This window comes from Dasypus novemcinctus, chromosome 19 (assembly GCF_030445035.2).
Source record: "Dasypus novemcinctus isolate mDasNov1 chromosome 19, mDasNov1.1.hap2, whole genome shotgun sequence".
NCBI classification, from domain to species: Eukaryota; Metazoa; Chordata; class Mammalia; order Cingulata; family Dasypodidae; genus Dasypus; species Dasypus novemcinctus.
In genome coordinates this window covers 75,986,229-76,000,371 of record NC_080691.1, presented here as the reverse complement: position 1 = coordinate 76,000,371, position 14,143 = coordinate 75,986,229, and positions in this window count along the sequence as shown.

The window sequence follows — 14,143 nt, the reverse complement described above, 5'->3', positions numbered from 1 at the left end:
TATAAAATTGGGTAAGGCAGAGTGTAAGCTATAATAGAAACTACAGTACATTGTTAATAACTGTTGCTGAGCAGGGAGGTCTCAGTCTCGCTCAGGCCCAAGAGTCGGGGGGGTCAGCTCCTACCGAACCGCCGGTGGGGGGTGCTCCAGGGATAGAGCACCGGGGCTCTCCAGGCGTGGGGGACGCGCGGTTAGGAAAGAACCACGGAGACCGCCTGAGCGCAGGAACAGGTCTGCTTTATTACGGAAGTACACTTAGCTATATAGGGTTGGGTAGAGGGAGGGGCGTGATGAAGGGAGGGTTGGCTAAGGGGCGGCTGTGGACAGGCTGAAGCTGATGGATAGACCTGAGGTAAGCAGTTACTGGGGAAGAGGGCAGATTGTGGGTTGGCAATATGGGCGGGACTGGCGGGAAGGACGGCGGGGGCTGGAAGGGGAGGAGGGGTGGAGAAAGGCGGCAACAAATAACAATGCTTCAATATGTGTTCATCAATTGTAGCAAACTTACCACACTAATGAAAGATGTTGTTAATGTGGGAAAGTGTAGGAGGGTTAGGGTGAGGAGTTGGGAGATATGGGAATCCCCTACATTTTTTATTAAACATTTATATAATCTAAAGCTTCTTTAAAAATTAAAAAATTAAAGCTGTCAGAGTGTGAGAGGAATAAAACACAAGAGCAAGAAAAATGCATGGAATCTAGTTTCCATCCTTGTGCCATTGAACCTTGTGACCTAAAATTGTCTGTATCATCCATGAAAAAAAGGATGTTATAGCTTGTGTTACATGTTCAAAAAAGCTAAAAAAAACAAAAACAAAAATAAGGCCTGCCCAATATGTGGGCAGCCAGTTCAAATGATTATGCTAACTTATTTCTCCTAGTTGACTTGTTTGTAAGAGTAGAATAATATATTTCTAACTATGTAACCCTAAAAACTCAGACAGTATTTTGGCAACATTAAATGTATTTTTATGTTTTTATATATATTGAAGTGTAAAAGTATCTCAGTCCATGTAGAATTCTTCTCCTTTATGTAATTTACCTACTTGGGGAGAGGATGTGGTTTAGTGAATATTCATTTCATTTTAGGAAAATTTCACTTCTCTTTATACTTCATATTTGGGTTTTTATGTAATTTGAATTGGCTATATAACTGGTTATTTTGGCAACATTAAATTTATTTTTATGTTTTCATACATATTGAAGTATAAAAGTATCTCAGTCCATGTAGAATTCTTCTCGTTAAGGTAATTTACCTATTTGGGGAGGGGATGGTGTTTAGTGAATATTCACTTCATTTTAGGAAAATTTCACTTCTGTTTATAGTTCATACTTAGATTTTAATGTAATTTGAATTGGCTATATAGCTGGTTATTTAATTCTATCCTTCATATTTTAATTCATTTCCACCTTCACTTACATAAAAATATCTGATTTTTCAAAATATAAGTAGGGTATTCACATTTAAGTTATTTAGTACCTTTCTTTTAATGAGATAAACTTTGTGAGAAAGATTTATTATTTAAATTTTAGATACTCTTAAATCTTCTCATCCTTAGTTACTCTGCTCTTTCAGAGTCTCTTAAAATGTTCTTTACAGGGAAGTGGACTTGGCCCAGTGATTAGGGTGTCTGTCTACCACATGGGAGGTCCACAGTTCAAACCCAGGCCTCCATGACCCTTGTGGAGCTGGCCCATGCGCAGTGCTGATGTGCACAAGGAATGCCCTGCCACGCAGGGGTGTCCTCCGTGTAGGGGAGCCCCATGTGCAAGGAGGGTGCCCCATAAGGAGAGCTGCCCAGCACAAAAGAAAGTGCAGCCTGCCCAGGGATGGCACCACACACGTGGAGAGCTGACACAGCAAGATGATGCAACAAAAAGAGACACAGATTCCCATGCCGTTGACAACAGAAGCTGAGAAAAACAAGAACATGCAGCAAATGGACACAGAGAACAAATGACTGGGGTGGGGGAGGGAGGACAGGGGTCAGGAAGGGGAGAGAAAAAATCTTTAAATAATATTCTTTACAGATACATAGAAATTGGTAGATATAGTCTCTGCTACTGAAGTAAAAAATGTACCAGTTGTTCTCCAGGTATAGGTGGTGATGATGTCCACTGAGAGTCTTTTTTTTTAATTCATTTTTTTTAAAATATTACATTCAAAAAATATGAAGTCCCATTCAACCCCACCGCCCCTACCCCCCAGTCTTTGAGAAGAGCCAATACAACTTTTTTAAAGCTCTAGTAAAATGTGGAGTTGTCCTGGGAGATCCAATGTGACATACATTTTCAGGGTTTGGTGGGAATTGTTTGTTTCTCTCAAGTGAAAAACAGTTTAATTCACTTTGAAATGTTTCTTAGACAGGGTTACACAGTCTCTATTAATTGCCTAGCTATCAGACCTTTGCTTAAGACCAGTTTCAGAAACCAGTGAATTCAGAAAGTGTTATAGACTAGTGATATCGACTAGACTCAGACTCAAAAGTTCCAATTGAGAGCTTTATTAGCTGCGCGGCAACTGCCTTGTCCTAAGCAGAGGGGAGTAAGCAGAGGGGAGAGCAGCCCCGAGTCACAGGGGGAGTTTGCTTATACAGGTCTTTAGTTTCAGGGCAGTGGGCAGTAGCTCAGCAAGCAAGTACATACAGAAGCAGGTGTTTGCGGTTAATCAAGCGCTGGGAATTCTATCAGGGGAGACAAGCGATTGGGGAGTTCTTATTATTTACAAGGATCTGGGTCAGGTTGGCCTTTTGGCAGGGGCTGATGACACTTTCTACAGGAGGAGGCCTTGAGATAAGGTTTTACTGTTGAGCAAGCTTGTTACAAAAACTAGATATAGGCGGTTAGGGAGCTATGGAATTTTCCTCTCAGGTGGGGGTGGTCACAGGCTCCTGCTTCTCCACAAAAGATTACTTCATAAGTTAGTTAAAAGGAAGAACTGTTCAATTTTTTAAAAATAGCTGAAAAGGTCAACATTTCTCTAAATTACTCAGAAAATATACATCACTTCCTTCAAGAATTACAGGGTCATGAGATTCCAATATTGCTGTCAAACTGCACAGATTAACTTATTGATTTATATATACATATGAGACCTTCAGCAAAATAGTATGAATAAACAAACCTTTAGACAAGGGAAGTTGAGTTTTAATTTAAAGTTCCAGTGTTTTGCTTCTGGTTATGACAGGTTGAGGGCAATAAAATAAACTGAACTATGAGTTTAGAGTAGAACTGAGGGACAATTTTAAACAGCAACATAGTGTGTCTGTTACTAGCAGTAGATCGATATAGATTAAAGAGTCAGAAACTGTCTGTAACAACTGTTCTGGAGCTCAGGAGGCCAAAGGAGCATTATACAGAGAGAATGGTGTATGGAAAACGCTGAGAGATTGTGCTAAAAACTGTATGTACAACATTATGAGTATAATAAAAGCCATTGCTTATACACTTTGGATAGATCATAGTGTATGTGAATACATCTCAAAAAAACACACAACAATTTAATGAACTAATAAATAATTGTGCAAGAGTAGCCAGAAATAGCAACTATGTACAGCAGGGGAATCATAGAGACGTTGAGAGGTGAGGAATTTTCTTGTTTTTTTTTTTATTATTACTGAAATAATGGAAATGTTGCAATAATGATTGAAGTGATGAATGCACAACTCTGTGATCATACCAATTTCCACTGTTTTTATACTTTGTATGAATTGTAAGCTTTATTAATATGTATAAATAAAATTGACTTGTTAAAAAAGAACACTATGCAGTCTAATTACATTTTTATCAAGTTTAAAAAATACAGAGTGGCTCACTCTGCAGTGACAGCTGGCACCCATCCCCCATTCATGATATGGGCTATCTTAGGATCTAGTCCCTGGCTGGCTGTTGTGGGTAGAGAGGAACATGGAAGTCTAGCCCAAGAATGGTGGGGTTGAGCATATCTTTTGATCAGCAAGTTTTGATTACTGAGTTCCAGTTCTGAGCTGCTGTTTTAGCTAACCCAGACAAGGACAGCCACTGCCATTGACTCAACCCCACTGTTGACATAGAGGAAGGCATTTAAGGTTTAAAGACACAATACCTCCTTAGGGTTGCAGGGAACAGTTTTCTAAAGGGTGTCATATTTTTGGCAGGCCAGGAATTCAAGCTTCACCGAGTTGTGAAAAAGGCTTCTGGTGTCTTACCTGTACCTCTCTACAGGGCTCACTGGGGCTGGTCTGAGCCCTTTTTGTGAGTCTCTGGTCCTCTTTTGACTGGAAATACTGACTTCAGAAAGTCCTTTCTGAGGAGACCATCCTCCAAGATTGTGCATATCATGTAAAACAGCTAGAGGCAATGAAAGGAGTGTGTAAAAAAACTATAGATACAAAAATAACAAAAAACAAACAAAAACAGAACAGATCAATATTCTCAGAGAAGGAACTAGGAAAGAACCTTTTTTCTTGGGGTGAAATAATTACACAAAGAGTACACTCTTAAAAATTATACCAAATATCCAGACTAGAATGAGATGAAGAACTGGGAAAATTTGATCAATTAAATACAGCCAATTCTGAGTGTCAGAGAAGAGTTTTAATATAGAGTCAATCAACAATAAAATACTAGGGAAGAGAAGGAAAGTGACCTTCATGTTGGGGCACTTTGAAACTTTATGTGGAGCCCAGGAAAGATCACATATTCTTGGAGCTAATTCATTCCTGTGGGCTTGAGAACTTGAATTGGATTCAATTTGGCGTCTTTGCCTGGATTGCTTCAGTGAGTCTAGGGTGGGTATTGGTCCTCTTGCTGGAGTCCTTTATAAATGGAGGACTGAATGCAGCAGATGTAATATAGCCTGTGCCTAAATCTAAACTTATTTTATATCCAAATATGCCCAGAAAGCCAATTGAGAAGTATAAACTCTATAGGCTTTGGATATTCAGAGAGGATGTAAGCTGGAATGTGAGGGGTTTGTGCTAAATGCTGACTTGGAATGTGGGGGATATGCATTAATTCAAGCTGACCTGGGGGAAATAACCTATCGCATACTCAGATAAAACACTTGAAGAAGATAACAAAAAGTCTTCTTGCATACAAGCACCATTTGTCTCCCCACTCTTATTTCCTCTGTATAAAAGGGGCCCAAAAATTCTATTTGGGGCTTAGTCTTTATTAGGACAGGAGTCCGCTGAGTCTGACTGGTCAAAATAAATCAACTTCCTTCTCAGAGTTCTCGTGTCCTGGCCTTCGACACCACATACACCTGACTTCTCTGCTACTACAATTCGGGGGCTTGTCCAGAATTGTGTTGAGAAGGTCAGAGGTGGCAACAATTGTCTGCCCCTGTCAGATGTCTCTGAGGAGGCTGGGAGGGCCCAGGTGAAACCCAGCCCTGGGTGCCCCTGGACTCCCCGTTTAGTCCAGAAAGAGTTTGTGGTCTTCACCAGAGCCCTCCTGGAAGAACCAGAGCACCAGTGGGTTTGAGAGACCCTGAGAATGAAGCAAGGAGCACCACACATCAGATGGGTAAGGCCCGCAGGGGCAAGAAAAGCCTAATTCTAAAATTAGGAGGGAGACTGATCAGTTCTCTAAAAGGGGAGGCCCCAGTACTCCTGAGAATACAGGAGGAAGCTGCCTTCTCTCCAGGCCCAAGAAAAGGAAAGGTGGGTGATTGTGTGCATGTGATTGTGGCAACTGAGTGAGATGCAGAATGTCACTTCTGCAGGGCAAGTGCACAGTCCTGATCTGTGGTTCTGTTGTGACCTTATACAACCAAGGGCAGTCTGGGGGGGGGGAGGTCCCTGCAAAGGGACCCTCTTCCAAGTCGGGGGCTTATACAGACTCGCTAAAGTTAAGAGGTGCTGAAAGTTCCCGTGAGGGTTGCAGCTGGAGAGGGACAAAGTGTAAGGCGTGAGTGCCTGTTGTGTACCATCAGCACAGGGTGGAAACATGGAAACACACAAAGTAGGATCCTGTTAGTTTGTATGCCAAAAAACTTCCCCCGTGCATTCTGTGAAGATGTATACAGCATAAGGTTCCAACCAGGAAAGCTTAGGATGCTTTGTGAATTAGAATGGCCAACTTTCAGCATGGGCTGGCCCCAAGATGGCATTTCAGATCCCTGGATCATCCATAAAGTCCATGATGCAGTAACTGGAAACCCAGGACACCCAGACCAATTCCCCTATATTGATGCTTGGGAAAACACTGTGAGCCAAAATCCACCTTGGTTAGGGTAGTGCATGACTAAGGAAGCTAGAATTTGCCTAATACAGAAACCAGGGAGTGCTATCCCAGGGACCAGACCAAACAATCACTGTGCAAAGGGCCCAGAGAAAGTGTGCCCCAAGTCCAGTGCCAATCTTCCCATTTTAGAAGGGCCATATGAACATGAGTTTCCACCACCTTATGTGATGACTCCTGTCCCAACAGTACTAAGGAATGAAAATTAGCTAGTCTCCCTAAGCAGTGCCCCATTGTTATCATCCACATGGGGAAGTGTGATGCCAATACCATCCCTGCCTCTGCTTTTATCACCATCAGAGAGGGCACCTATACCATCCCTGCAGTTGCTTTTATCGACATCTGCACCAGAGAGCCCTATGCCATCCCTGTAGCAGCTTTTACCATTTCCTCAGTGGTCTTTGGCAGCTTCTGCAATGGAAAATACAGATCAGCTGCTTTTACAGCCCATTGCCCCTGGCAATGCTGCTGCAGTGCTGCCAGTCAGTCAGGGGGAGATGCTGAGAAGTGGCAACTCAAACCACAGGAAGCCCCAGGAACAGAGGGAGCAGAGAGAAAGCCTGCCTTCCAGCTACCTCTCCATGAAGCCTGGACCCCAATTTTTTATGATGCACATGGCCAGATTTGGGGGGGAACTGGACATTCATCTATCAGCCCTTTACCATAATGGACCTTTTTAACTGGAAAAGCCACACCTCACCATTCTCAGAGAAGCCTCAAGCCATGATGGGCCTTTTCCAGTCCATCTTACAGACCCACAAACCCGCCTGGGTTGATTGTAAATGACTTATAATGACTTTATTAAACTTTGAAGAAAGAATTCGTGTCATGCAGGGAGCTCTAACCTGGCTTAGAGAGCACCCACCTGAGGGAACTTTGGACAGTGACCAATATGCCCACTTGCAGGCCCCCTGTGGGATCCAAAGAGCACAACCAGGCTCAACTGAGTAGAAACTTTCCATAGGCCCTTAGTTGAATGATTCAGTGTGGGGAGCCACAAGACAGTAAATATGGCAAAAAAATACTCAAATTCTACAGGCTCTAGGTGAGAGTCCAGCTCAATTCTATGAGAGGCTGTGCGACATGTTTTGTGTATGCACACCCTTCAAACCCAGATGCTCCTGAGAGCCAAACAATGGTCAATGCAGTGTTCATTTCCCAATCACAAGCTGACACCCAAAGAAAGCTGCAGAAGTTGGATGGGTTTGCTGGAATGAATATCTCTCAGCTCATGGAAGTAGCTACTAAAGTCTATGGCAACCATGATGTAGAAACAAGGAGGGAAGAAAGTCAGAAGATGAAGAAGAAGGCAGATCTTCTGACAGTGGCAATCATGGGAAAATCCATTCCTGTGTCAAGGAGAGTAAACTGGGAAGCCCCTACCCTAAGGAGAGGGAAGGGCTTACACCTAAGGCAAAATCAGTGTGTGTACTGCAAAGAGGATGGGCATTGGCTGCAAGAATGTCCCAGCTGGCCAACTGACCCTGCTGCTGCAGCCAAAACATTAGCCAGGAAAGCTAGTCAGGCATCACCAACCAAAACCTGGGTCCATAAAAGTTCAGGAAAAACCCTGCAATTTAAGCCATTGGGCTGGCAGTTATAGAGGACTCTGATAGAGATTATTAGGACAGACCAGGCTCCTATTCTCCCAGCCCTGAAGAGCCTATGGTCAGAGTCCAAATTGGGGGCCACACCATACATATGATCATTGACACTGGGGCTCAACATTCTGTAATGACCAAGTCAATTGGGCATCTCTCAAGAAGACAGGCCACTGTCAAACGGACAACTGGCAAAAGTACCCAACTGTCCTTCCTGCAAGCCAGGACCTGCAACATTGGGGGAAAAGAGGTCCCTCACAAATTCCTTTATCTTCCAGAGTGCCCAGCCCCCCTCCTGGGTTGAGATCTGCTGTCTAAACTGCAGCTCAAATTGCCTTTGACATCACGGGGCAATCCACACTGACACTGGGGCCACAGGACCCTCTGAGAATAGCGCTAACCCTTCCTCTGTAGGAGGAATGGAGACTGTTTTGCCTCAGTGAAACTGGCCAATCCATGCCCATGCAGCTCCCTTTTGAAGATGTGCCTGAAGTATGGGCAAAGGGTAACCCAACAGGGATGGCACATGACATTCCTCCAATTATTACTGAAATTAAAGGCCACAGCCAGTCCAATAAGCATAAAGCAATATCCAGTTCCACGAAAAGCTCAAGTAAAGGTCCAGCTACATATTCAGAGATTACTGAAAGAAAGCATACTGAGGCCATGCCAGTCTCCATGTAACACCCCACTCTTTCCATTTAAAAAAGCTGATGGAGTTTACTGCCCAGTCCAGGACTTACGAGCAGTTCATTTGAGATTCAAATCCCCTAAATATATCTTAAACCCCAGCACCAACTACAATTCCAATAAAGTAGCATTTGGCAGTAATAACCCTTTATTCTGCAGTTTCTAATCCATATACTTTTCTCAGCTTAATACCCTCATTGGCAATCTACTTGTCATGCCTAGATCTTAAGGATGCCCTCTTCTGTATTTGGGTAGTGCCCTGGAGCCAGCCAATTTCCACCTTTAAGTAGGAAGATCTGAACTTAGGTGATAAGCAGCAGCTAACATGGACGCGATTGCCTCAGGGGTTTAAAAATGCACCCACTATTTTTGGACAAGGCCTGGCCACTGATCTCAAATCCTTTAAACCAGAAAGTCATAACTCATTTCTCCTCCAATATGTAGATGACCTCATTCTCAAAAGTCTCACCTACCAAGACTGTGCTGACAGAACCCATGCCCTCTTAATGCATCTACAGCAAAAAGGCTATCAGGTGTCTAAGAAAAAAGCCCAAATCTGCCTATCACAAATCAGATATCTAGGTTATAAAATAATGCAGGGGCACTGTAAATTGGGACTTGAAAGAAAGAAAGCAATCTGTAATCTCACCCAACACTCACCAGAAGCTGCAAGAGTTCCTCAGAGAAGGAGGATTCTGCTGCAATTGGATCCCCAATTTTGGGGTCCTCACGTGCCCTTTATATGAAGCCACAAAGGGGGAAGATCATGATTTCCTGCTCTGGGAAAGCCCACAGAAAAATGCTTTCATTGCTCTCAAACAAGCTCTAATGGAAACACTGAGCCTCAGACTTCCAGATCTCAGTAAACCATTCTACCTCTACATTCACAACCGCCAAAGGATCACAGTAGGGGCACTCACTCAATACCTCAGTTCATGGCAAAGACCCATAGCCTATTTATCCAAGCAACTGGACACTAGCCCAAAGATGGGCTCTCATGTCTGCAAGCTGTAGCAGCTGCAGCCATTTTTACACTAGAAGCTATAGAATTAACTCTTGGTCAGCCTTTAATTGTCTGGGTTCTGCATGCAGTAATCGCAGTCTTAGAAGCCAAAGGAACACACCAGCTATCTAACAGCTGCCTGGTTAAATATCAAACCCTATTATGTGACTATTCATTAATTCAACTGGAACTTGTAAAAACCCTAAATCCTGACACCCTGCTACCCGTGGAGCTGGGGATTCTAGCCCAGAACTGCCTGGAAACATCACAAGAAGAATATTCTAGCAGGCCAGGCCTCCAAGACAAGCCACTGGCAAATTCTGACATGGAGTTCTTCATGGATGGGAGTAGCTTTATGCAGGGCAGCAATCAGTGAGTGGGATATGCTGTGGTATCAGGAGGCCCAGAGCCTCCTGGATAACACATCAGCACAGAAAGCCAAACTCATTGCCCTCACCTAAGCCCTACAACTTGCAGCTGGAGCAAAGGTTAACCTCTACACAGACTCCAAATATGCCTTCTTTACCCTGCACACACATTGAGCCTTATACAAATAAAAAGGACTCATTAACTCAGGAGGAAAGAGCATTAAATATGGTACACAGATTCTGGAACTACTAGAAGCAGTTTGGGAACCTATCAAAGTAGCTGTAATGCACTGCAAGGGACACCAGACAAGTCACAGCCCCATCATCCAGGGAAATCAGAGGGCAGATGCTGAAGAAAAAAGAGTGGCATGGGAAGGATTCCTATTTGAAAAGCTGGCCACTGTTCTCATTCCTCAACCTCTTAATTATCAAAAACTCCAGTATACCCTGCCTGCTCTTGTCCCACAGCCTCTGAATCACCAATAGCTGCAATATACTCAAGCCAAGAGAGAGTGGATACTCTCTGAGGGTGCGATATAAGGAGAAAATGGATGGTGGACATTGCCCGATCACAGAATAGTTGTGCCACAAATATTAGCCACAACTCTAGTTCAACACTACCATGAGAACACACACTTGGGAAAAACCCATCTTAAAGAAGTGTTAGAAAGATTCTTCTACATCCCAAGTCTAGCTGCTATCACCCATGACATATGCCAGTGGTGCATCACATGTGCAAAAATAAAACCTTTGGCAGGGCCTACAGGAGTCCCAGGAGTCCAAAAAACTGACAATATGCCTCTTGAAAATCTTGTAGTTAATTTCACTGAAATGCCACACTCTGGAAGTTATAAATATCTCCTAGTCCTTGTTTGCACCTTTTCTGGCTGGGTGGAAGCCTTTCCCACTTGAACAGAAAAAGGTGAAGAAGTAACCAATTGGCTCTGACAATGGACCCACCTTCGTCTCTGAAATCACTCCAAAGATTGCCAAAGCACTGCGCATCTGGTGGAAACTGCACACCTCTTGCCATCCTCAGGCTCAGGAAAGCAGAGTGAATGAACCATGCAATAAAGACTTATATTGCCAAGATTTGCCAAGAAACTGGGCCAAAATGGGTGCAAGTACTTCTGAGTCCTTTTCTCCAAGTTCGGGCAAGCCCAAGCTGAAAGCTAAGCCTAACCCCTTTTGAAATCCTCTTTCAGAACACCCCCCCCCAATCCAAAATATAGAAGGAAATCTCACAGAAAGAGGAAACTTATCAATAGCTCAGCAAATGATCAGCTTAGGAAAAACATTACAAAACCTGCCACACTAGGTCCAAGAAAGGGCCCCCATTAGCTTAAGCAGCTATATACACTCATACAAGCCAGGAGATGCAGTCTGTGTCAATGGCTGGAAATCAGCTCCACTAATTCCTCTATAATGAGGACCCTATCTTGTCATTTTATCCACCCCCAGTGCAGTTAAAGTAGCTGAAAGCACCCCATGGATACACCATAGTCAGGTCAAGTGAGCTGCCCCAGAGTCCTGGACCCATATTCCAGAAACCCACAACTCAACCAAACTCATCTTGCAAAGGAACAAAACACCAAGCCCTGCTCCAGTCATGCCCTGGAAGCTGACTGGTTATGCATGGCCAAAGGTTGAGGATGGAACACTGAGCTCTGCTCCAATCACACCGCAGAAACTGATAGGTCTACATACAGCCAAAGAATAGGAATCCAGTTTAATCCCAGTTACAATGTCCCTTTTGTTATACTCCCTACTCCTGGCCCTGACCCTCCCCTGGTCCCAGGTTGGCATCACAAAGTGTGAGCCATTATCCAAAAGGTGTGAATGGGGGCCTATGTCAATACCACATTAATATATCATAACCATTACACCTGCAAGGGCCATATAGCCACCTGCCAGTTTCAAGGAATCTTCTATAGTGTCTGTAACATATCTGGTCAAATAACCTGCTATGACCCCAAACCCCCAACAGTCTCCCATAAATGGGAAATAAGGGTACTTAATCAAAATGGGGAGCTACTTAGCTCTACCCCAGCCACTAGCCAGAAACAATGAGTGTCCCTTCTATTTGACACATGCCAAGTTATAGACTCCGGGATACCATGGAACATCAAATGTGGAGTGCTTAGCAGTGAGCAAAAATATACTCACAACAATAAGTATATGTGTGCTCCAGAAATGAAAAATGCAGCCCAAGGGGGGGCTTCTGGTTCAAATACATAGGTGCATACTACTGCCCCTACTGGTCCTGTGTCACCTGGACCATGTGGAGCATAGCCACAAATAAACAAACAGCCATCCTCACAAAAGGAATGGCCCTGGCTAACTGTTTATGCTGTCATTGTAACCACTTAAACCTCACCATCCTTAAACCTGAATCCTGACAGGCTCAGGGAGTCCAAATGAGTCTCTGCATTGATGGTAGAGGAATAGATCCAGGAGATTACATCTAGGTTGGGTATTGGGAACACCCACTCACAAGTAAAGCCCATTCTCTGTTCCACTCCTTCTATGAAAAAATGGAAAAGCCCTTTTCCATTCCACAAGGAGTGAGACGCCTCTTCATAAGCCTAGCTGAAGTAGTAGGGGCAGCTTAAATGTCTCCTTGTGCTATGTATGTGGACATACTAATATGGAAGACCAATGGCCCTGGGAAACTAGAGAATACAATTACAGCCAAACATATAATGAAACTGGCCTCTCAGTTGTCCCCTAGATAGTATGTGGTCCTTGTAAACTTCTGTCATAGGAAAATATTGTGTTTCAAGGGCCTGCCTAAACTCTTCTATATCTGTTGGAAACCTAACATGTACAGGGGGAGAATTCCAAAATTATATCACCAATACAACAGAGCCTTGGGGAACATGGAATGAATCTGACTTCATTCTCATAAATTATACTTCCCCCAAATTAATCACTGTGTGGAACTCCACTGCAAAAGGCCCCTTTAATGCCCCAAATGGTCTGTACTGGACTTGTGGGAAAGTTGTATTCTGAGAAATTCCCCAAAACTGGTGTGGTATTGTATGCTTGGTACAATAAAACCCTCCTTCTTCCTCATTCCCTTAACAGAAGGGAAAGAGCTAAGCCAGCCAGTGTATCAAAATACAAGAAAGGGCTGTTGTTACCTGGAGAGGTGAAGAATGGCCCCCTGAACATGTAATCCTATACTATGGGCCAGCATCTCAGGCAGAGGATGACAGGTGAAGTTATTGAACTCTTATGTATATGCTAAACTGAATCATCCACTTGCAAGCTGTGGTGGAAATAATAACTAATGAAACTTCTCATGCTCTAAACCTACTAGCCCAACAGCAAACTAAATTCAGAAATGCTATCTATCAAAACCATCTCACCCTAGACTATCTCCTGGCAGCTAAAGGGGGAGTTTGTGGAAAATTCGATCTCTCTAACTGCTACCTTGAACTAGACAGCACTGGAGAGGTTATTGATGAAATTACAAGCAAAATGGTAAAAATTGCTCATGTTCCAGTGCAGAGCTGGAATGGCTGGAATTTAAGTAATCCCATTGGAAGCTGGCAGTCAATAGTAAACAATTTCAAGCTTCTACTGAGAATAATTGTCTTCATCATAGGAAGATGCACCATACTTCCTTGCCTCCTCCCTTTCATCATAAACAGAATGCACACCCTAATAAATGGTATAGTAAAAAGACAGACAGCTGCCCATCTCATGGCCCTATATACATACCAGCCACTCCAGAGAGATTCTGACAATAGTGATGCCAAAGCCTAGTAACCTTAAGCAGACATCAAAGGGGGGGAAATAATATACCCTGTGCATAGATTCAAACTTATTTTATATCCAAATATGTCTATAAAACCAATTGAGAAGTATAAATTCTATAAGCTTTGGATATTCAGAGAGGATGCAAGCCAAATATGTCAAGTCTACCTGAATGTGGGGGATATGTGTTAAATCAATCTTACCTGGAGGAAATAACCTATCTAATACTCAGGTAAAACACTTGAAGAAACTAACAAAAAGTTCTTTTGCATACAACCACCATTAGACACCCCCCCCCTTATTCCTTCTGTATAAAAGGGACCCAAAAATTCTATTAGGCACTCAGGTTTTATTAGCACAGGAGTCCATCAAGTCCAGCTGGTTGAAATAAACCATCTTGCTTCCAGAATTCTCATGTCCTGGCCTTTGATACTGCATACACCTGGCTTCTCTGCTACTACACCTTCTTGCCAAAGACCGACTGAGTAGGTACA